This window comes from Schistocerca americana, chromosome 2 (genome assembly GCF_021461395.2).
Source record: "Schistocerca americana isolate TAMUIC-IGC-003095 chromosome 2, iqSchAmer2.1, whole genome shotgun sequence".
Classification (NCBI taxonomy): domain Eukaryota; kingdom Metazoa; phylum Arthropoda; class Insecta; order Orthoptera; family Acrididae; genus Schistocerca; species Schistocerca americana.
In genome coordinates, this window is record NC_060120.1 from 1,049,980,981 (window position 1) to 1,050,005,157 (window position 24,177).

The window sequence follows — 24,177 nt, forward strand, 5'->3', positions numbered from 1 at the left end:
GCTATGGAGACTGTTGTGACTTGGCAAGACAGCCAAGCCACTAGGAGGTGCAGCCGAAAGGCACGCGTTTAAGCTCACGCAGGCTGGCGTGAGGTCTGGAACAGGTAAAGTAATTGAGACTAGCAAGTAAAGTACGTAGCTTCTTGAATACTTAACTTTAATCCACAATTGGTGAACATCTGTCTGACGGTACATGCATCACAAGATAAATAGCAAATGATAATGGCGCCTTGCTAGGTCGTAGCAAATGACGTAGCTGAAGGCTATGCTAACTATCGTCTCGGCTAATGAGAGCGTAATTTGGCAGTGAACCATCTGTAGCAAAGTCGGCTGTACAAATGGGGCGAGTGCTAGGAAGTCTCTCTAGACCTGCCGTGTGGCGGCGCTCGGTCTGCAATCACTGACAGTGGCGACACGCAGGTCCGACGTATACTAACGGACCGCGGCCGATTTAAAGGCTACCACCTAGCAAGTGTGGTGTCTGGCGGTGACACCACAGAGACAAAGAGAAGAGCGGAGAAAAAGTATTATAGACACAATGCTGGTAAAATGCACAGACATTGTAAAACCAGAAATTTATATGATCGTTTTGGCGAGTCTCCTCCGTGTTTTCTATGCACAGGACATTTCCGAAATTGCGGCCAATGTTCTTTTGAATCTGCTGTTCGGTCTGACCTCACACATAAAATCACTAACTTCTCATTGGAGGGTACCATATTACTCCCTATCCACTTTAAAAACAACGACGAATGTGCTTGTGTAGGAGAAGAGAAATTTAGTACCTAATTGCAGGTGAGCCTACTGGAATCGAAGTGATGATGATCGGGAACTCCAGAAGAGTGCTTGAATGAGGAAGACAGTGCTGTGTGCACACTCCGTGACAAAAAATGGTTCAAATGGCTCTGAGCACTATGGGAGTTAACATTTGAGGTCATCAGTCACCTAGAACTTAGAACTAATTAAACCTAACTAACGTAAAGACATGACACACATCCATGCCCGAGGCAGGATTCGAACTTGCGACCGTAGTGGTCGCGCGGTTCCAGACTGTAGCGCCTAGTACCGCTCGGCCACTCCGGCCGGCATTCCGTGACACTGTGTAGTCGCAAAGTAATTTACGCCTTTTGAGAGTGGCAGTTGCCTTCATGTCACCTGTCAGTTTGGACAATTGCCATATCCTTTGGTAAACAGCGTAGAACATGCTGCCCGAATATTGCTAGGATAGAGGTCGCCATTTCACATATGGAACGATGGAAAATCTTAAATAAAACACGTGTTCAAAAAGACAAAAGACGGACTTTATTGACAGTAGCACACACAAATAATGCTCTGCGTTGTACAACATGCAGGAAGCGACACATTGAGCTTATTGCGGCGTTTTACCTAATCTCTCAAATAAGATACAAGCACACCACGTAAAATTAATATTGTCACATGCATCGTTCAACTTCTCGAGTGGTTTCTTATTCTGTAATTCCGGATATCACGTCGATTCTGTTGGTTTATGAAGCATTCGTCAAGTCTCCTCCTTGGATTACCTGTAACAATAAAATGATGTGAACTGATAGGCAATGCATGATAAGAACCTTATTCTACTCAATACTTCGTAGAAAATGCGTGTAAAGAACTGTTCTATAAACTTGCTTTATATTCTTTTGTTGTTGTTGTTGTGGTCTTCAGTCCTGAGACTGGTTTGATGCAGCTTTCCATGCTACTCTATCCTGTGCAAGCTTCTTCATCTCCCAGTACCTACTGCAACCTACATCCTTCTGAATCTGTTTAGCGTATTCATCTCTTGGTCTCCCTGTACGATTTTTACCCTCCACGCTGCCCTCCAATACTAAATTGGTGATCCCTTGGTGCCTCAGAACATGTCCTACCAACCTATCCCCTCTTCTAGTTAAGTTGTGCCACAAACTTCTCTTCTCCCCAATCCTATTCAATACCTCCTCATTAGTTATATGATTCTGCTGTACTAAACAAAAATACCTTGATCTGGGATAAATTATTTTTTTCTCGGTGCTGGTTATAATGCCACAATTTTTTTTGCTGGATTTTAGAATAATCTACATTTTCACTGAAATACGCTACAGAACCTAAGAACGTAATGCACTAGTAAAATGTTTCCTGACTAAAAATCAAAATTGGCTTCAAGGCATATAGTTGCTAATACAGAGTAAAATAGCAGCAGCCTGTCATCTTTCTGAGTTTAATGTCTCACCTGTTATAGAAGGACGTTCACTATTACTGGATAGTAAATGGCAAGCCGCGGTACGCAACATGGATAAGAGGCATGGGCATTGTGCTCCTCGTATCAGCTGATACAGTGTAGAACTAGCCTTTCCATTATTAAATACAGTAACTTCTTTGTAAAACGGTATTTTGCCATGGGGTAAAGTGAATGAGTAGCACTGCTTTGACCCTGCTACCTCCCTTAGAAAAGCTACACACATGTGCCTTTCGTGTCATAATGATTACAAATTGTTAAAAATTATTATAATTTTAAATGTAAGTTTACTTGTTACAATACAACCCAGTTTTACAGTATTACATGCGAACAATCTCCACAGTGATGTAACTCCAGACTTCAATGAGCTATTGCGCAATAGAGTTTTACTTAAAGTATAATCTATCAGTCACGGGAAAAATTAGAATAGAGTATTATTTAGATTTCCACAATTTGCGCAGTGGTATCTAACGTGAGCTTTACAAACACGTTTATTACAATTTGAATCTTCATTGATGTCTCGTTATCATAACTGCATGGACAAAATTTGCATGTGGCACGTTTGAATTTTTGTATGCCAACACTGGAGGTTGGTGTTGATGGATTCCCTCTTTGTGTTCTTCTAACAATTGCCGCTGAGTATTCATGTCGTGGCAGCAATTTTCGAGCTTCAATGTAAGAAGTGACTAGGAGTCTTCCCAATTCATCGAGAAATATTCTTCCTTTGTAGAGAATATTTTTTCTGCCCTGGATTTATTCCTCTCCACAGCACAAAAATATTGTTGGCAGAAGTATCCCTAATACTGTAGAAGGTTACCATTGGCCAGCGGTTGGTTTTCCTGTTGCCATGTGTGGATGCCAAGAAGCTGATCCAACATGTCAACTGCTCCCTTGTTTGCGTCGTAGTCCAATATCGTTTTAGGTATCTTGTCTTCTCTGTTGCTTATTTCCTCATTGTTGTGCACTGTGCTCATCAGGACAACCTGTTTGTTCTTCCTTGGAACGTTCGATACTACCTCGGTATCCTTAGTAAAAAAGAGCTATGAAGTGTCAACATCTGTTTCGCTTGCTTTATTATTATTGAGTTCAGACTTATTTTTCTCACTGCCCTAGTATATTATAATGTCTTTTGAGAAGTCCCTGGCCTAATGGGTATGTGACGAAATTGACACATGTGACATTTTGTTCTTTAGCTCATGTGGCAGATCCATGACGACCTTATACCTTGGTTTTTCTCAAGTGCTTGTCCAGGTAATTTTCCTGTATAGATATGTCTTCAAAACATCGGAAGTAGCTCTATCACACAAGGTCCACATTTTTACCTCATATTTTGAGGGTTTTCTCTGTATATATTTTTTGAATTACGTCCTTGGAAAGCCACCAGTTGTTCATTCACGGTCACATTTGTGCTAATATTAAATAGTTTTAAAAAATTTTTTCACCCACATATCTCACAGAACACTTACAGGTGCCAACTTGTCATTTACTCTTCGTGCTCTTCGATCAGATTTGTCATCGTGAGATGCAACAGAGGCGTTTCAGCGGCATTACGGCAGAGAAGATGTCTCTACCCGCTTCGCAATTCCACAGACTCTTTGTTGATTCATCATATGATTTATACATACCAGTCAGTAATGACAGGCCAATATAGGCTTCAAGTGCAAATTCATCGAATGACTCCCAGCTATCCCCATAAACTCGTCGATTCTCAATGCTACTCATTAACACCACAATAATGTCAATATTATCCTTCACTGTAACTTGAACGTATGATGTTATATCACTTACTCTGGTGATAGCGTATCCTGTCGGACCAGGGGTCAGTTTTATAATGTTTTCACTAGATGCTCTTCCAGTTTGCGGAAGAGGTTCTGAGCTCCACTTAACGTTTTTGTCTTTAGACTGAATCGGTTGAACAACTTGCACATTGTTATTTGAGGTATCAATATCTGAACTATCTTCTGAACCAGACGAGGTATGAATGTTGTCATCACTGATGTGACTTTCTTCTTCAGAAATATTCTCCTTGCTGTCAGATGCATTTACTAAAGTTTCCAACTGCTATCGGAAGGAATTCGATTTTTCGTGATAGCCACACAAAAATTCCTACGATAGGGACATGAACTGCGTCTGCACACAACGGTTGATAAAATGTAACTGTTAGCTATAATGTGGTGTAATAATTTGAACGTAATCAGCGTCTGCTTTGTTGCGAAATCTTCGCACATTTCAACATTAAGGAAAGAGATATTTGCTTTGTCATAAAAAACCGTTATGCATATACTGTACGTCTCAGGAATGTACAAATAAAACTTGACTATGATATTTACTCATTATGTAAGTTTTTAAGCGCCCCGGATCATACTGACCCAAGGAACACAAGTGTAACAAATTAAGTTGTAACAAGTGGGAGAAAAGTAATATATATTTTTTTAAATTTGAGCTTAAAAGTATTTACAATGTTTATAAAAACAAATCCATCAAGTTTGGAGCAATACCATCTAAATATTAAAAAATTATAAGAACAAATTCCTTTTTTAGGGTCAAAGATAACAGCAGGGTTAAGCAGCCTGGCCTTGTGTTCAGGAGGCTCTAGGCTTCATCAGGCGATGCTGATGCGGGTTTTCTGTGGTTTCCCTAATTACTTCAGAAAAATGCTGTGATGGTTCCTATTATAAGGCCATGGCCAACTGCCTGTCCCATTCCTGTCAAACTAGACCTATAAATACGTAAATAACTGTACTTATAAATTATGTTATGTTAAACGGTAATACCAAGATATGCCCATGATCCTTGTAAAAGTGATCTATAGATAAATAAAACAACTGCTGCTGCTGTTACTACTACTATTACCATTACTACTACAAGTGTTATGAGTAGAGAATGTGTGACATGTCTCTAGTGATATCCTGGAAACTTTCGATACATCCCAGTAAGAGTAGGAAAACAACCGGTTCTGGGGTCTAAAGGCATCCGAGGAGAATAAACAATAGCTTAATTTATGATGTGAGCAGCGAGTAATGGCCCCTATTTCACATTGATGGAGCACCCTAGAAATTACTTCCACATCCGTGGTTGCCTCTCCATGTGGTATAATGTGGTGCGTTCTGTATAAGAACAAGTTTTCAGTCGTGTAGAGCTGCAGACGTACCGGTAAGTGTAACTCCCAGGTTGCACGGCGCCCAGGCAGCTGGCGACTGGCAGCAGGTGGCCGGACCAGCGGAGACTGTAGAGGCCGACTGAGGCGGCAGTGGCTGAGGCGGCAGGGTGGTGCCTGCAGGCCTCACGACAGCAGCCTGCGCAAACACAAACACAAGCAGCGAGTCAGCGGATGGCGACCGTGGCAGGACCCAGCGACCGCTGCCCTGCAATGCAGGAGTGCCGTCAGCGTGTGGTAAAGGGGTCGGCGATGGCGAGGCAGTGACCACTGGCCTAACTTCAGCAGGCTGCACGAGTACAAAAACAAGTGGCGAGTGAGCATGTGGCGTCCATGACAAGACCCAGAGACTGCCCCACTGCACTTAGTCGACCAAGGGTAGTGGCCGAGCGGTTCTAGGCGCTACAGTCTGGAACCGCGCGACCGCTACGGTCGCAGGTTCGAATCCTGTTTCGGGCATGGATGTGTGTGATATCCTTAGGTTAGTTAGGTTTAAGTAGTTCTAAGTTCTAGGGGACTGATGACCTCAGATGTTAAGTCCCATTGTGCTCAGAGCCATTTGAAACATTTGGCAGTAGACAGTTTAAGTAAAAGAATAGTGTACTAGAGCAGCTGTAAAGGTCACTGTATCAGATTGTCGGCAATATCACACTATTCATTTCGAGGCTCGTTTTGGACATTCCCTTTGATGGCCGATGGCGTGTGCATGGTCGACGCTTCATGTTAACCTTGTGCCCCAAAAATCCTACGCAGAACAACAGATTTTTCTGCACTAAAAGGCCTAACATTTCAACTAAGACACGTGGAATTAATAATGTACATTTCACAAAGGCTGCTAGGAAACCCAATACTTCCTTTAGAAACTATATTGCTCTAGAGATTGGTCATAAAGCTGAATGAAACTCTATTGCCCTAAAGCAATTCCCCATTGCTTGATGCACCACACGAAATAGCGACTAGCATTTATAGACATGGTACTATATTTTGTAGCTTGCGTCGAGTTATTGTTGTTGTGTTCTTCAGTTCAAAGACTGGTTTGATGCAGCTCTCTGTGCTACTTTATCCTGTGCAAGCCTCTTCATGTCCGAGTAACTACTGCAACCTGCATCTTTCTGAATCTGCTTAGTGTATTCATTTCTTGACCTTCCTCTACGAATTTTACTCTGGAAAGTTGGAAAGTTGTGGTAAGTTCTTATGGGACCAAACTGCTGAGGTCATCGGTCCCTAAGCCTATACACTACATAATCTACCTTAAACTAGCTTACACTATGGACAACACACATACCCATGCCTGAGGGAGGACTCGAACCTCCGACGGGGGAGCCGCACGAACCGTGACAAGGCCCCTAGACCGCGCGGCTACTCCGCGTGGCGATTCTTACTCTCCACGCCTCCCTCCAGTACTAAATTGGTGATACCTTGATGACTCAGAGCGTGTCCTACCAACGGATCCCATCTTCTAGTCAAGTTGTGCCACAAATTCCTCTTCTTCCCAATTCTATTCGCCGATGGTTCAAATGGTTCAAATGGCTCTGAGCACTGTGGGACTTAAGTCATTAGTCCCCTAGAACGTAGAACTACTTAAACCTAACTAACCTAAGGACATCACACACATCCATGCCCGAGGCAGGATTCGAACCTGCGACCGTAGCGGTCGCGCGGTTCCAGACTGTAGAGCCTATAACCGCTCGGCCACTCTGGCCGGCTATTCGCCGATAGACCGTCTGTTTGGCAGGGCAGGAGGCGAGTTCGGTCTACAGAGGAAGTTTCTATGACGAGACGGGGGGAGGGGGGCTGCAACTTGCCCTCTGCTGCTACTCACTAATACGTCCTTATTTTTGAGTATAATTAATATTACATGTACCTTCAGTTCATGCTTTTCCTACGTCTTTGACGTTTTCCTTTATAAATTGTAGTCAATACTTCTTCACCACTGTAATATTTGTCTTTATCCTTTCAGCTGCTGCTGTTAGAACGCTTTACTTCTTCGAACGCTTTATTTACATTTTTAGTGCAGATGTTGAAAAGGGTTGGATGAAAAGAACTTCCTTGTCTAACGACTCATCTGTTCCTCGATCGCCAGTCCTTATCATCTCTCTTTTTGCAGCTCCTTTATCAATCTTTTGTCCATCCATTTCATACGAAAGTCTTGTAAGGTGTTAGGAAGGAACTCCGGTTATATTATTTCGTTGGGCCATCTAGGACCGTGAGTCTGCAGCTCGTGATCTCACGGTTGCGTCCTCGCTTCCCGAGTTCCCGGGTTCGATTCCCGGCGGGATCAGGGATGACTGGGTGTTTGTGTTGTCCTCATCATTTCACCATCGTTCATGCAAGTGGAGACATTTGACTGAGCAAAGGTTGGGAATTTGCACGGGCGCTGATAACTGCGCAGCTGAGAGCCCCACAATCCAATCATCATCATCATCACCACCATCATCTAGGACCGTGTTAAATCTTGTTACACTTGCGAGTGAATTTTATATATTCATGGCACTGTGGACGCCAGAGGTATGTTTCAATTATGCTTCTTAACTGAATGAAGAATGCTGCGAATCATTCTCTTCACCGATACTGAAACTAACAGTCTTATGTAAAGATCTGCATACGGAAATTAATTTGTGCTCACTCTTTCTTGTGCCCATAATTCACCAACTTCTCAACTTTTATAGCTTTTCGGCCCAGTAATGAGCTACGTCAGTGGCACATTTATTAAAATCCGATCCATCCCTATAAGTCTCTGTAGCGGAGAAGCAGGTGTCTCGCATCTGGCAGCATCATAAGAGATGCAGTCTTCATCCTTCGGGCCATATCTTGCTCGGTTGATCTTCATCTGCACCACGACTGGCCGCCTGGAGTAAGCTCAATCGACTACCAGTGTCATGTCGAACTTTAAAGACTGTAGGCTGACTTTCTTGAAGCTGTCAGTTCCAATCTATGCTATGACATAAGAGTCCTCCTTAATTTTAATCGTTGTGGTTCACTGAATGTGTCCCCTGCTTCGTACCTGACATGTCGTTCGTCATGGGGCAGCTTTTACTCACGATATTCTCGTCACATTGTTGGAACAGAAGGCCCTTGGAGGAAAAAGAAGGAAGATTGGTTTTAAGGTGTCGTTGAAATCGAGGTCATTAGAGACGGAGCACAATCTCTGATTGTGTCAAGAGTTGGGAAGCAAATCGGCGGTGCCCTTCCAAAGGAATCGTCCCGGAATTAGCCTGGAGTGATATAGGAAAGTCACGGGAAACCTAAATCTGAATGGCCGGACGCGGGTTTGAACCGTCGTCCTCCCGACTACGAGTCCAGTATGCTAACCACTGCGCCACCTCGCTCCGTAGAGTGGCCTGCTGCTACGTATAGGTTGTACGTAGGTGTGTTCTTAGTGCAGGCCGTTATTTAATGTAAAGTTCCATTGAGAGTAACGTATGTAGTGATTAACCATACCTTTATGAATATACCCTCCGCTGGCTATAACGCCACCTGGGGGTGTTGAGAACACGTGACCCGGTAAGGAAAGTATGTTAGTGGAACTGAGACGAATCGGAAAAACATTATAGCAACGATACTGGCCATAAATGCGGAAATCCACTGAGACAGGCGAATTTGACAAAGGGCAGACAGCAATGGCTCGGCGCCTGGGAACGGGCATCTCGGAAACGACGGAGCCGGTCGGAGCTGTGGGAAGAAGTGGCTGAAGGGCCGACATACCTCGGGCAGGCAACAAGGTGTTGGACGTCCCACCTTCTGCCAGAAGATCTACATCTACATCTCCATACGTTCTCCACAAGCCACGATACCGTGCATGGCAGATGGTACTACAGACTACTGCTAATCATTCCCTTCCTCGTTTCACTCGCAGATGTAGTGAGAGAAGAACTACTGTTTAAAAGCCTTCGACGAGCCACATTTTCCATTATCTTGTCTTGACGGTGGTTATCTGAGATGTATTTTGGTGGAAGTTGAATCGCACTGCAAATAGCGGCCCATCAAACTTTCTCAATACTGTTTCACGAAAAGAATGTTGTCTCCGCTCCAGGGATTCCCATTTGAGTTCAAGGAGCATTTTCGTACCCCTTGCCTGTTGATCGAAACTACCGGTAACAAATCTAGCAGCTCGCCTGTGAAATGCTTCGAAGTCTTCCTTCAATCTGACCTTGTGGGGATCCCAAACACTCGAACAATACTCAAGAATGTGTCACCCACGTGGTCTGTGTCCGGTCTCGTTTATGGATTATCTATAACTTCTTAGAACTTTGCTAATAAACGTAAGGAGACTGCTGGACTTGCCTACAACCGAGCTTATGTACTCGTTGCATTCTCTACCGCTTTGCAACGTTACGGCTACACACACACATCAAAAACGTTTTGCATCACCTCGGTTCCGAGTGTACCAGAACCAGTAAAGGAAATTGGAACAGAGATCAACATAAAAGTCATATTCGCCCTTTTTATTGCCCATGAAAACCACACATTTCATGTTGTACCACCAAACAACGAGACTTTCAGAGGTAGTGGTCCAGATTTCTGTACACACCGGTACTTCTAACACCCAGTAGTACGTCCTCTTGCATTGATGCGTGACTGTATTCGTCGTGGCATACTACCCACAAGTTTATCAAGGCACTATTGGTCCAGATTGTCCCACTCCTCAACAGCGATTCAGCGTAGATCTCTCAGAGTGGTTGGTGGGTTACATCGTCCATAAACAGCCCTTTCCAGGCGCGTTCGATAGGGTTCATGTCTGGAGAACATGATGGACCCACAAGTCGAGCGATGTCGCTATCCTGAAAGAAGTCATTCACAAGATGCGCACGAAGGGGGCACGAATTTGCGTCCATGAATACGAATGCCTCGCCAATATGCTGCCCATATGGTTGCACTATCGGTCGGAGGATGGCATTGGCGTATCGTACAGCCGTTACGGCGCCTTCCATGGCCACCAGCGGCGTACGTCGGCCCCACATAATTCCAACCTAAAACAGCAGGGAACCTCCACCTTGCTGCACTCGCTGGACAGTGTGTCTAAGGCGTTCAGCCTGACCGTGTTGCCTCCAAATATGTCTCCGACGATTCCCTGGTTGAAGGCATATGTGTCACCCATTGGTGAAGAGAACGTGATGGTAATCCTGAGCGGTCCATTCGGCATGTTGTTGGGCCCATCTGTACCGCGTTGCATGGTGTCGTGGTTGCAAAGATGGACCTCGTCATGGACGTCGGGAGTGAAGTTGCGCATCACGCAGCCTATTGCGCACAGTTTGACTAGTAACACGACGTCATGTGCCTGCACGAAAAGCATTATTCAACATGGTGGCGTTGCTGTCAGGGTTCCTCCTAGCCGTAATCCGTAGGTAGCGGTCATCCACTGCAACAGTAACCCTTGGGTGGCCTGAGCGAGGCATGTCATCGTCAGTTCCTGTCTCTCTGTATCTCCTCCATGTCGAGCAACATAGCTTTGGTTCACTCCCAGACACGTGGACACTTCTCTTGTTAAGAGCCCTTTCTAGCACAAAGTAACAATGGTTACGCGATCCAACGGCGATATTGAGCTTCTAGGCATGGTTGAAATACACACAACACGAGCCGTGTACCTCCTTCCTACTGGAATGACTGGAACTGATCGGCTGCTCGAGCCCCTCCATCTAATAGGCGCTGCTCATGCACGGTTGTTTATATCTTTGGGTGGGTTTAGTGACATCTCTGAACAGTCAAAGAGACTGTCTTTCTGATACAATATCCACAGTCGACGTCTATCTTCAGTAGTTCTGGGAGCCGGGGTGAAACAAAATTTTTTTTGATGTACTTAATCGTAGTGACTGTGTCAAGCAGCGCACCACTAATATTGTATTGGAACGTCACAAAATTGTTTTTCCTTCTCATCCACGTTACCTTACATTTTTATACACTTAAAGCAACTCGTCATTCATGAAAAGAAATATAAATTCTATCCCAGTGGTACCGTCACTCAACGATGACACTTATCCGCGTGCTACAGTGTCATCAGCAAACAGCTGCAGGTTGTTGCTCATCCAACAGATCGTTTGTGTGTACGGAGAACCAGAGCGGTTCTGTCACGCTTCCCTGGGGCGTTCCTGACAATGGCCTTGTCTGTGGTGAATACTCACCGTCCCGGACAACGTACTGCGTTCCAGTACATAGAAAGGCACTAACATATCAGAAAATCTGTTCCGTATGCCCGGACTTTCTGCAAAGGGGCCAACGTTTTCCAAGAATCTGGGCATATGGAATCTGCGTGCTGCCCTTCCTACATGGATCGCAGAATATGGCAAGGGAAGAAGGCAAGCTGAGTTTTGCACGAGCGATGATTTCTAAGTCCATATTGATTTGTGGACAGAAGATTTCTGTCTCAAGGAAATTTATTTTATTCAAACTCAGAATATGCTCAGAAAACCGACTTTAAGAATATCCGTCTGTAATGTTACGAGTGCGTTCTTTTACTCTTCATGTATGCTGGTGTGAACTTCGCTTTTTTTCCAGCCGTTTGGGACTTCGCGCACGGTGAGAGATACGCGATAAATGGAGGCTAAGGAAGGGGCTAGTGCCGGAGAGTGCTGTCTGTAACATTAGCTGTCCATCAGGACCTGGCCACTTATTTGTTTTCAACTGTTTCAGTTGTTTCACAAAGCCATAAATGCCTATTTCTTTGTCCTCCATACGAGAGTCCGTGCTATAGTCAAACGGTGGTATGTCTGTACGATTATCAGGTGTGACTGTTGTTTGAAACGCGACATTTAAGACTTCATCTTTGGCTTTGTTGTGTTGTATGCCACACGAGACTCTTCGACGAGCGACTGGACAGAAGAAGTCTTCGACCCGCCAAGTGATCTCAAGCAGGACTGGGATTTTCTCGGGTTCTCGGCAAGATCTTTCCCTAACGCATGTCGCTGAAAGTTGCTGTACGCGCCGCGAGACGATCCGTTCCGTCAGCATTTTCCGAATTTTATTATTAAAGCGTGCTGGGTCTTTTCCACCCTTCAACCACTTACTCGGCATATACTTCTCTAGAGCGCAATTTACAATCTGTTTAAACTTTGGGCAATAATCTTTAGCGACTCAGCTAGGCCCATTTATTTCAGGTCGGAGGCTTGCGCGCGCTGTAAAGCAGGGTGAGCAGCGATTACCGAATACACAGTGCTGATGCGAGTGCGGGTGTTTCGGACCACACCATTCAGCGCACACTGCTAAACGTGCGTTCCACAGCACACGACCCTACCCACGCCGAGTCAGCTAAATCACCCTGTTTTGTTATTCCAGGTCGACGGTCGTGTGTGGCCATACTGTCACTCAGGCCAACGGTTATTCGAAACATGGATTGCGCTACACCCCATCTTGGGCTCACAGACTGAACATACAGACTGATAAGACATTTGCAAGACGAGGTCAACGTAGTGTACTCCTGAGAATGGGCGGAGCCTTCAACACCACGTCACTAGAGTCACTTTGCGTTGTGATGGGGACCTGCCCTGTAGACATAACAATACGTTATACAGCTGCACTTTACTGACTTAAGAGGGACAGGCTCGATAACGTCACCGAAATTACGGGAACCAACATTATGACTAAAACTCCAATGAAACAATGGCGGATTCAAACATGGCAGAGAGAGTGGGACGCATCCGACAAGGGTCGCCGAGTACACTCTTCCTTTCCGGACGTACGCGAAAGATTGCAACTGAAACATGTCGACTCAAGCCGGGGGGTGGTCCATTTCCTGACAGGCCACGGGCCGTATCCGGTACACTTAAACCGCGTGGGACTAACTAACGATGAAGTCTGCGTTTGAGGAGAAACTGACACACCAGAACATGTCACACAGCTATGCAGCACGCTAGCACAAGTGAGACCTATACAGAACGACAGCGACAAGCGCCAACCCATATCGAAGGAGGCGCAGACAAGCACAAACAACACAACAATCCACTTGGGAGGACACAAGCACAACCACAGATTCCGAAACCGAGGAAGGAACACTAAGTGAACATGATTAGGAAGGGATCAAAACGTAAGGGACTCAAAGCAACAACGCATGGACTCTCGTATGAAGGACATAGAAATAGGTATTCCTGGCCACATCAAGCATGAAACAAAGCAGTGGCTCCCAGCAATATTCAAATAGTCTGTAGCTGTCATGACGTCCTCGATAAGGACCAGACATCCCATGGAGGTCGGGATCAATATCTTCCACAGCATAATAGTGCCCGCACAGTCATAGTGCAGCCTGTAGCACATTTATTTTTTTATTTCATTAACAGCACAGAGCAACCCACCACCTTGAAATGTAAGGTGGGTCGGACGCATCTAAATCTAACAATAAATACTTCTCATTGTTACAATCTTATTGGTATACATTTGTTAATGCTTTTTTTAAAAAAATAATATAAATAACATAATATATAAGGTTACAGTGAAATGAATGCTTAACAATTGTTAAATGGTTACATATAATTTGTTTCTGCCTAGTTGATGAGAATGTAATTTATATAATGAAAATGTCAACGAAAAAGAAAAAAAGAAAAAAAAGAAAATGTAATACAATGAGTGTGGTGAAAATAATTTGCAGTATGTAGAGGGAAGTGATACACTGTATATGAATGTGTAATATAGTCTAATTAGCATTAATGGCCTATTTCTACCTAATTCAGATGAGAAGGTGTGGATAGAAGCTCGAGCTATTCCCATCTGAAATGGTTTGTGCTTATGTATGTTTACTGTGTTTGTGTGTATTGGTATATAACAGGGAGTGTTGCAAGCAAGGGCACTACATGATATTCAGCACCTGTTTGTTTGCCCCATTGTTGGTAGTTGTGGCATATTCTATGTGATACCTTAGATACATACACCCGGTATTATACAGATTAAATATTGATTGAGCATTTCGTATATGGAATACACTGAATGCGTTATTCCTTAAATAACTTAATACATTACATTTTGAGTTATATACATACTTTATACAGAAATACATTTGATATATAAAATTCAGTGACTGTAGCTTTGAAGAGAGAAGAGAATATACTATCTACACACAATAAAACATTACTGCTTGTATGCAGTATGTCGTTGGGGAGGAGGAGCCTCGGAATAAAAGTTCTTCGAGCCTTCTCCTCCCAAGCGACGTTACCTTATTACTAGAGTCTTAGTATCTGGTGTCGGTTTTGTTTTATGATTGCTACTGTCTGTTGTGTTGTTTGTGACTGTGTTGTGGCATGCAGTGTCACGCGTTGTTGCTTTAAGTCCCTTACGTTTTGATCCCTTCCTAATCATGTTCACTTAGTGTTCCTTCCTCGGTTTCGGAATCTGTGGTCGTGCTTGTGTCCTCCCAAGTGGTTTGTTGTGTTGTTTGTGCTTGTCTACGCCTCCTTCGATATGGGTTGGCGCTTGTCACTGTCGTTCTGTATAGGTCTCACTTGTGCTAGCGTGCTGCATAGCTGTGTGACATGTTTTGGTGTGTCAGTTTCTCCTCAAACGCAGACTTCATCGTTAGTTAGTTCAAAATGGGTCAAATGGCTCTGAGCACTATGGGACTCAACATCTTAGGTCATAAGTCCCCTAGAACTTAGAACTACTTAAACCTAACTAACCTAAGGACATCACACACACCCATGCCCGAGGCAGTTAGTTAGTCCCACGCGGTTTAAGTGTACCGGATACGGCCCGTGGCCTGTCAGGAAATGGACCATCCCCCGGCTTGAGTCGACATGTTTCAGTTGCAATCTTTCGCGTACGTCCGGAAGGGAAGAGTGTACTCGGCGACACTTGTCGGATGCGTCCTACTCTCTCTCTGCCATGTTTGAATCCGCCATTGTTTCATTTGTGTTTTATTCATAATGTTGGTTCCCGTAATTTCGGTGACGTTATCGAGCCTTTACACCAACTGTTAATTTTCAGAAGCAGTTGAATGCCTTTTGTCTCTAACGCAGCTCTCGAGTCAGATGACACCACTACGACCAGGTCATCTGCGTAAGCCGCCACACCTCTTACCCTGTCGTCACTGTCCAGCGTGTTCAGCAAGGGCTCCATTTCGATATCCCAGAATATTGGTACGCAGATCGATCCCTGTGGACATCCCTTTGTTATTCCTTTCCCTCTGCAGTTGACGATGAAGGTACTGTAGAGAGAATCTGATAGCCTCATTTCGCTTAACCTGGCGAAGAGTGACGGCCACGACAAGTTGTCAAAAGCTCCTTATGTCGATTAGAATGGCGGCCGCGTATTTGTCGCTGATGCTATTTGTAACTGTCAGTGCTTGGTTGACGGCGTCTTCTATTGATCTACCTTCTCTGAAGGGGCGTTAGGCCGAGGAGACGGTTGTGCGATTGTAAAGGGACACACAGGAGCATTTCCTCTACCTTGCCGAGTGTGTTTAAGAGACAGATCGGTCAGTACATTTTGGGGTCAACTGGCTCTTTGTCTTGCGATTTCCTGATTAGTACTACATGAGCAGTTTTCCAGAGGTTTGGAATTCTACCTGTTAGTATGCCTCGTTGAACATGTTACTAAGATAAGGTGTGATTTGTGTTTGTTTTAATGTTTCTGAAAGTAATTTGTCTGGGCCTGGTGCTTCTCGGTTTTTAAGCCTGCTGATTGCCGTCGCGCCTTCTTCTTGCGCGAATGGCATGGTCACACTGTCACTGATGTATGGTTGCCTGATGCTCTCTCTTAGGTCAGCGTGGTGTCGCTCGTCTTGTGTGGGGTCGTCATCTGGGAGGAGCCTGTTTAGAAGATATCCTGCTGTGCTTCTCCATCCTCTCATCATTGTGCCATAAGCTTGTTTTAGTGTTGTTAGAACTGTCGGTGTCTTAATTCGTTCTGTTTCTATCTTGAATGGTTGTCCCCAGATGTCATTCCGTAGCTGGGTTTTTACAAAATTGGTCCAGTAGTCTTGGCTTGTTGTCTTCAGTTGTTTTTGGTATTTCTGTTTAGCGTCACGATACAGATCAAGTCTTACCTGTCTTTCAGGAGCTGTCTTTGCTTGTTGGTAGTACTTTATTTTGTCCCGTGAATACTTCCTTTGTCTTGCCAGTTCTGTCGACCACAGTTGTTTCTGTCCCCACCCAGGTTTTGCCCGTGGAATAGCTGCTTCCTGTGCGGGATGCCACCATTTACACTGAAGAGCCAAAGAAACTGGTATACGCATGTGTATTCAAATACAGAGATATGTAAACAGGCAGAATAAGGCGCTGCGGTCGGCAACGCCTATATGACAAAAGTGTGTGGTGCAGTTGTTAGATCGGTTGCTGCTGTTACAATGGCAGGTTATCAAAATTAAGGTGAGTCTGAACGTGGTGTTCTAGTCGGCGCACGTGCGACCGAACATAGCATTTCCGAGGTAGCGATGAAGTGGGGATTTTTCCGTACGACCATTGACAAGTGTACCGTGAAAATCAGGTATCCGGTAAAATATCAAATCTCCGAAATTGCTGCGGCCGGAAAAAGGTTCTGCAAGAACGGTACCAACGTCGACTGAAGAGAAACGTTCAACGTGACAGAAGAGCAACCCTTCCGCAAATTGCTGAAAATTTCAGTGTTCAACCATCAGCAGGTGTCAGCGTGCGAACCATTCAACGAAACATCGTCGATATGGGCTTTCGAAGCCAGAGGCCCACACGCGTACTCTTGATAACTGCCTGCACGACACAAAGCTTTAATCCTCGCTGCCGCCCATCAGCACCGACATTGGACTGCTGATGACTGGAAACATGTTGCTTGCTCGGACGAGTCTCGTTTCAAATTGTATCAAGCAGTTGGACGTGTACGGGTATGGAGACAACCTCATGAATCCATGGACGCTGCATGTCGGTAGGGGACTCTTCAAGCTGGTGGAGGCTCTGTAATGGTGTGGGGAGCGTGCAGTTGGAGTGATATGGGACCCCTGACACATGTAGATACGACTCTGACAGGTGACACGCATGTAAGCATCCTGTTCAGCACCTGCCTCCATTCATGTCCATTGTCCATTTCGACAGACTTGGGCAATTCCAGCAGGACAATGCGACACCCCACACGTCCTGAATTGCTACAGAGTGGTTTCAGGAACACTGTTCTGAGTTTAACACTTCCGCTCCCCAGACACGAACATCATTGAGCATATCTGGGATGCGTTGAAACGAGTTGTTCAGGAGAGATCTCCACCTCCTGGCACTCTTACGGATTTATAGACACTCCTGCAAGATTTCTGGTGTCAGTTCCCTCTAGCACTACTCCTGACTTCGTGTTGCGGCACTTCTGCGTGCTGACGGGGGCCTACACGATATTGTGCAGGTGTACTAATATTTTTAGCTCTTCAGTGTGTACAGTGTATACAGGTGGAATGCGAACAACGAAAGACGACACATCAAGTTGAGAATGAAGCCCATTAGTAAAATAAAACTTTTTGGATGGCAACTAGACTATGTGGTCAAAAGTATCCGGACACCTGGCTGAAAATGACTTGCAAGTGCGTGGCGTCCTCCATCGGTAATGCTGGAATTCAATACGGTGTTGGCCCACCCTTAGCCTTGATGACAGCTTCGACTCTCGCAGACATACGTTCAATTACCTGATGGAAGATTTCTTGGGGAATGGCAGCCCATTATTCACGGAACGCTGAACTGAGGAGAGGTATCGATGTCGGTCGGTGAGGCCTGGCACGAAGTCGGCGTTGCAAAACATCCCAAAGGTGTTCTATAGGATTGAGGTCAGGACTATGTGCAGGCCAGTCCCTTACAGGGATGTTGTCGTAGTGTACCCACTCCGCCACAAGACGTGCATTATGAACAGGAGGTCGATCATGTTGAAAGATGCGATCACCATCCCCGAATTGCTTTTCAACAGTGGGAACCAAGAAGGATTTAAAATGTAGGTCTGTGCTGTGATAGTGTCACAAAGGGTGCAAGCCCCCTGCATGAAAAAAGCGACCACACCATTACTGCCTCCGAATTGTACTGTTGGCACTACACAGGCTGGCAGATGACGTTCACTGGGCATTCGCCATACCCACACCCTGCCATCGGATCGCCACGTTGTGTACCGTGATTCGTCGCTCCACACAACGTTTTTCCACTGCCCAGTCGTCCAGCGTTTACACTCCTTACACCAAGTAAGGCGTCGTTTGACATTTACTGGCGTGATGTGTGGCTTATGAGCAGCTGCTCGACCACGAACTCCAAGTTTTCTCACCTGTCGCCTAACTATCATAGTACTTTCAGTGGATCTAGATGCAGTTTGGAATTCCTGTGTGATGGTCTCGATAGATGTCTGCCTATTACACATTACGACTCTCTTCAACTGTCGACGGCCTCTGTCAGTCAACAGACGAGGTCGGCCTGCACGCTTTTGTGCTGTACGTGTCTCTTCACGTTTCCACCTCATTGTCACATCGGAAACAGTGATCCTAGGGATGCTTAGGAGTGTTGAAATCTCGCGTACAGCCGTATGACACAACTGACACCCAATCACCTGACCGCATTCGAAGTCCGTGAGTTCCGCAGAGTGCCCCATTCTGCTCTCTCACGATATCTAATGGCTACCGAGGTCGTTGATATGGAGTATCTGGCAGTAGTCGCAGCACAATGCACGCTTTATGAGGAACGTATGTTTTTGGAGGTGTCCGGATAGTTTGATCATATAGTGTCAGTAGCTCTAGAGTAGAAGGGAGCATGGGGAGCGACCGTTGGGTGTGACATCTTGGAGGGCATCTACCATACCTGTGTACGAGCTGCAGCGCCGCCAGCGCCGTGGTGGCGGCCGCGGTCGTCGCGCTGCTGGCGCTGACTGCGAGCCGCAGCGTGGCGTCGGCGAGGCCGCGCGGCGAACGCACCAGCAGCCAGTACTCTCCCGCGTCCGGCGGCCGCACGCCGCGCACTTCCAGCGCCGCCCGCCGGCAGCCCTCCGAGCTGCCCTCCTGCCACACACACACACACACACACACAAATGTGTCTGCTGCTTCACCACAGTCCCCACACTGTCACCGGTCGATGACATCATACACTGGGCTTCCAAATACGACGCAAATGCTGCATACAGACCACGTCAAATCCGAATTAAAACTCGAGCTTCCGAAGACGGTCACGATGTTCTTAATCAGGAGATCTCTTGATGAAGAAGATGGTGATTATCTTCGAAAGCTCGAGTTTTAACTCAGATTCGATGCAGTCTGTACAACAAGAAGATTTTACACTAGGATGCTGCGACGAAAATTTCGATGTCACATCACGACATAAGCAGTTTTTCGAACATTGCTTGTGAACCGATAATGGCGTGGGAGGTGGACAGGAGAGGGCGGCTTTGATAGCAATATATGCACTGGCCCATTTCTGGATCTTTGGCAGGAGGCAATTCGCATTAACCTGAGTATTAGCTAGATGAGTTAGGAATGACCTCTTATTTAAGTTCAAGAAAATAGTTACAACATTTAGTACTTCTGAGTGACGAGTGGCAGGCTCACAGAGGTGTGTAAAACTGTATACTGAAACCTTACAAAAAAACACAGTATACAAAAGAACCGATTCAAGTACACATCATACAAAGTAAGGTGTCACAACTGGCATTTTTTTTATCCTTGTCATTTTTGTTGTGTAGACATTACGGTGTCGTCCAATGCAGATATCTGTGTCTAATGGGGTCAAGTGTATGTAGGTACTATTAAATGAAGCGTCAACACCTGGCTTAAAGAACTCAAGAGCAGTTGGCGTCCAGGCAACCGAATAATTGGGCAGCAGCCAATTATGCACTGGGACCAGAGAATCACCAAAGCTCTAGGTCTACGACAGACAAGAGGAACGACTATCTCGGACAATTACGGGTTAAATAAAGCAAACAGACCAAGTCTTATACAGTATGAGCTTCATAATATGCATCAGTGCCCCTCTGTGAACTGTGACAGGGGCCGGATGATGTCACAGCACAAATGTTGTGTTGTCGGGTATTAACAGTTTGGCTTCCTGAGTTTGAATTCGAAAAGTTAGTAACAGCATTTTATATTGTCTGAGGGAGTCTTTCACATCAGGAACAAAACCTAACCACAGTGTAATGCTCACATACACTGAGGTGACAAAAGTCATGGGACAGTGATATGTACATACACAGATGACGGTGGTATAGCGTAAGCATTGGTGGAGCTGTCGTTTGTACTCACGGGATTCATACGAAAACATGTCTGATGTGATTATGGTTGCACAACAGGAATTAACAGACTTTGAACGCGGAATAGTAGTCTGAGCTAGATGCATGGTAAATTCTATTACAGAAATCGTTAGGGAAGTCAGTATTCTGAGATCGACAGCGTGAAGAGTGTGGAGAGAATACCAAATTTCAGGCATTGCCTCTCACCACGGAAACGCAGTGATCGACAGCCTTCCTTTAACGACCAGGGGCAGCAGCGTTTGCATAGACTTGTCAGCGCTAAGAGGCAAGCAACACTGCTTCAAAATAACCCCACAAATCAATGTGGGACGTAGGACGAACGTATCTGTTAGGATAGTGCGGCGAAATTTGACGTTAATGGGCTACGGCAGCAGACGGACGACGCGAGCGCCTTTACTAACAGCACGAGATCGCATGCAGCGCCTCTTCTGGGTCATAACAATCTTCTTTGGATCCTTTCTTTTTTTTTTTTTTCGGTCATCAGTCTACTGACTGGTTTGATGCGGCCCGCCACGAATTCCTTTCCTGTGCTAACCTCTTCATCTCAGAGTAGCACTTGCAACCTACGTCCTCAATTATTTGCTTGACGTATTCCAATCTCTGTCTTCCTCTACAGTTTTTGCCCTCTACAGCTCCCTCTAGCACCATGGAAGTCATTCCCTCATGTCTTAGCAGATGTCCTATCATCCTGTCCCTTCTCCTTACCAGTGTTTTCCACATATTCCTTTCCTCTCCGATTCTGCGTAGAACCTCATCATTCCTTACCTTATCAGTCCACCTAATTTTCAACATTCGTCTATAGCACCACATCTCAAATACTTCGATTCTCTTCCGGTTTCCCCACGGTCCATGTTTCACTACCATACAATGCTGTACTCCAGACGTACATCCTCAGAAATTTCTTCCTCAAATTAAGGCCGGTATTTGAGATCAGTAGACTTCTCTTGGCCAGAAATGCCTTTTTTGCCATAGCGAGTCTGCTTTTGATGTCCTCCTTGCTCCGTCTGTCATTGATTATTTTACTGCCTAGGTAGCAGAATTCCTTAACTTCAATGACCTCGTCACCATCAATTCTGATGTTAAGTTTCTCGCTGTTCTCGTTTCTACTACTTCTCATTACCTTCGTCTTTCTCCGATTTACTCTCAAACCATACTGTGTACTCATTAGACTGTTCATTCCGTTCAGCAGATCATTTAATTCTTCTTCACTTTCACTCAGGATAGCAATGTCATCAGCGAATCGTATCATTGATATCCTTTCACCTTGTATTTTAATTCCAGTCCTGAACCTTTCTTTTATTTCCATCATTGCTTCCTCGATGTATAGATTGAAGAGTAGGGGCGAAAGGCTACAGCCTTGTCTTACACCCTTCTTAATACGAGCACTTCGTTCTTGATCGTCCACTCTTATTATTCCCTCTTGGTTGTTGTACATATTGTATATGACCCGTCCCTCCCTATAGCTTACCCCTACTTTTGTCAGAATCTCGAACAGCTTGCACCATTTTATATTGTCGAACGCTTTTTCCAGGTCGACAAATCCTATGAAAGTGTCCTGATTTTTCTTTAGCCTTGCTTCCATTATTAGCCGTAACGTCAGAATTGCCTCTCTCGTCCCTTTACTTTTCCTAAAGCCAAACTGATCGTCACCTAGCGCATTCTCAATTTTCTTTTCCATTCTTCTGTATATTATTCTTGTAAGCAGCTTCGATGCATGAGCTGTTAAGCTGATTGTGCGATAATTCTCGCACTTGTCAGCTCTTGCCGTCTTCGGAATTGTGTGGATGATGCTTTTCCGAAAGTCAGATGGTATGTTGCCAGACTCATATATTCTACACACCAAGGTGAATAGTCGTTTTGTTGCCACTTCCCCCAATGATTTTAGAAATTCTGATGGAATGTTATCTATCCCTTCTGCCTTATTTGACCGTAAGTCCTCCAAAGCTCTTTTAAATTCCGATTCTAATACTGGATCCCCTATCTCTTCTAAATCGACTCCTGTTTCTTCTTCTATCACATCAGACAAATCTTCACCCTCATAGAGGCTTTCAATGTATTCTTTCCATCTATCTGCTCTCTCCTCTGCATTTAACAGTGGAATTCCCGTTGCACTCTTAATGTTACCACCGTTGCTTTTAATGTCACCAAAGGTTGTTTTGACTTTCCTGTATGCTGAGTCTGTCCTTCCGACAATCATATCTTTTTCGATGTCTTCACATTTTTCCTGCAGCCATTTCTTCTTAGCTTCCCTGCACTTCCTATTTATTTCATTCCTCAGCGACTTGTACTTCTGTATTCCTGATTTTCTCGGAACATGTTTGTACTTCCTCCTTTCATCAATCAACTGAAGTATTTCTTCTGTTACCCATGGTTTCTTCGCAGCTACCTTCTTTGTACCTATGTTTTCCTTCCCAACTTCTGTGATGGCCCTTTTTAGAGATGTCCATTCCTCTTCAACTGTACTGCCTACTGCGTTATTCCTTATTGCTGTATCTATAGCGTTAGAGATCCTAGGCGACTGGAAAAACGTGGCTTGGTTGGATGAATTCCGATTTTAGTTGTCAAGAGCTGCTGATATGGTTCGAGTGTGAGTCAACAGGTCCCACAAAGCCACGGACCAAACTTGTCAAAAAGACGCTGTGCAAGCGGTGGCGGCTGTGTAAAGGTGTGGGCTGTGTTTACATCGAATTGAATGGGTCCTCCTGTCCAACTGAACCGATCACTGACGGGAAATGACTATGTTCAGCAACTTGGAGACCATTTGTAGCCTAACGACGTCGGAACTGTTATGGATGACAATGCGCCATGTCACCAGGGCACAACTGTTCGTGATTGGTTTGAAGAACATTCTGAACAATTCGAGCGAATGATTTGTTGACACAGATCACCCTTTATGAACGCCATCAGACATATGTGGGACATAATCGAGAGGTCGGTTCGTGTACAAAATCCTGCACTGGCGACACTTTCGCAGTTACGGATGACTACAGAGGCAACAGGGCTCAGTAATTCTGGAGGGGACCTGCAACGACTTGTTGAGTCCATGCATCGTCGGGTTGCAGCACTATACTGGGCAAAAGGAGGACCGACACGGTATTGGGAGGTATACGATCATTTTTGTCACCTCGGTGTACAATGACTGAAAAAGAAAGTGAAGCACCCTGAAACGTCTACTTTGAAAAATTATGCATGACAGTGCTGGAAAAACTCTTACGTTGTTTTATACAGAAACAGCTGACCAAAACTGAACGTACTCAGACATTTCTCTCTTTACTCATTCTGATCATCACTAAACTGACACACAATATTTTTTTTACGCAACGCAATCTGACTTTCAATAATCGCTACAAAAGAATGGCCCTGACTAACAATAACCCATACCTTTTAAGAATCACTTACAAAAATCTTCGTTACTCGGACTACTGCAATACAGCGAGCGCCAATACTGACAGCTAAATGAAAGATTCTAACTCTTGAAGGCACTAAATACTGATAGGCATAGTTAGCAAATGAAAGATTTTGATAGAGAACAAACAATGTATTTTCCTTACTAGTGTTTAGTTCATGACATCCAGTTTCACAAATTTCCTTTTTCTAACGAACACACATCCACATCGTCCGCTTTCAAAACTCTGGCATCTCTCCCCCCACATCC

The 24,177-nt window shown here is 44.9% G+C and overlaps 1 long non-coding RNA gene across 1 annotated transcript; it reads right to left on the bottom strand.

The window, feature by feature from the left end:
• Positions 1 to 1,298: 1,298 nt before the first annotated feature.
• LOC124596609 lies at positions 1,299 to 19,255 on the bottom strand. The gene is made up of 3 exons (XR_006978328.1): positions 19,085 to 19,255; positions 5,379 to 5,523; positions 1,299 to 1,538 (listed from the first exon to the last, which is right to left on the bottom strand). It is a non-coding gene; the product is annotated as an uncharacterized LOC124596609 (long non-coding RNA).
• Positions 19,256 to 24,177: the final 4,922 nt, after the last annotated feature.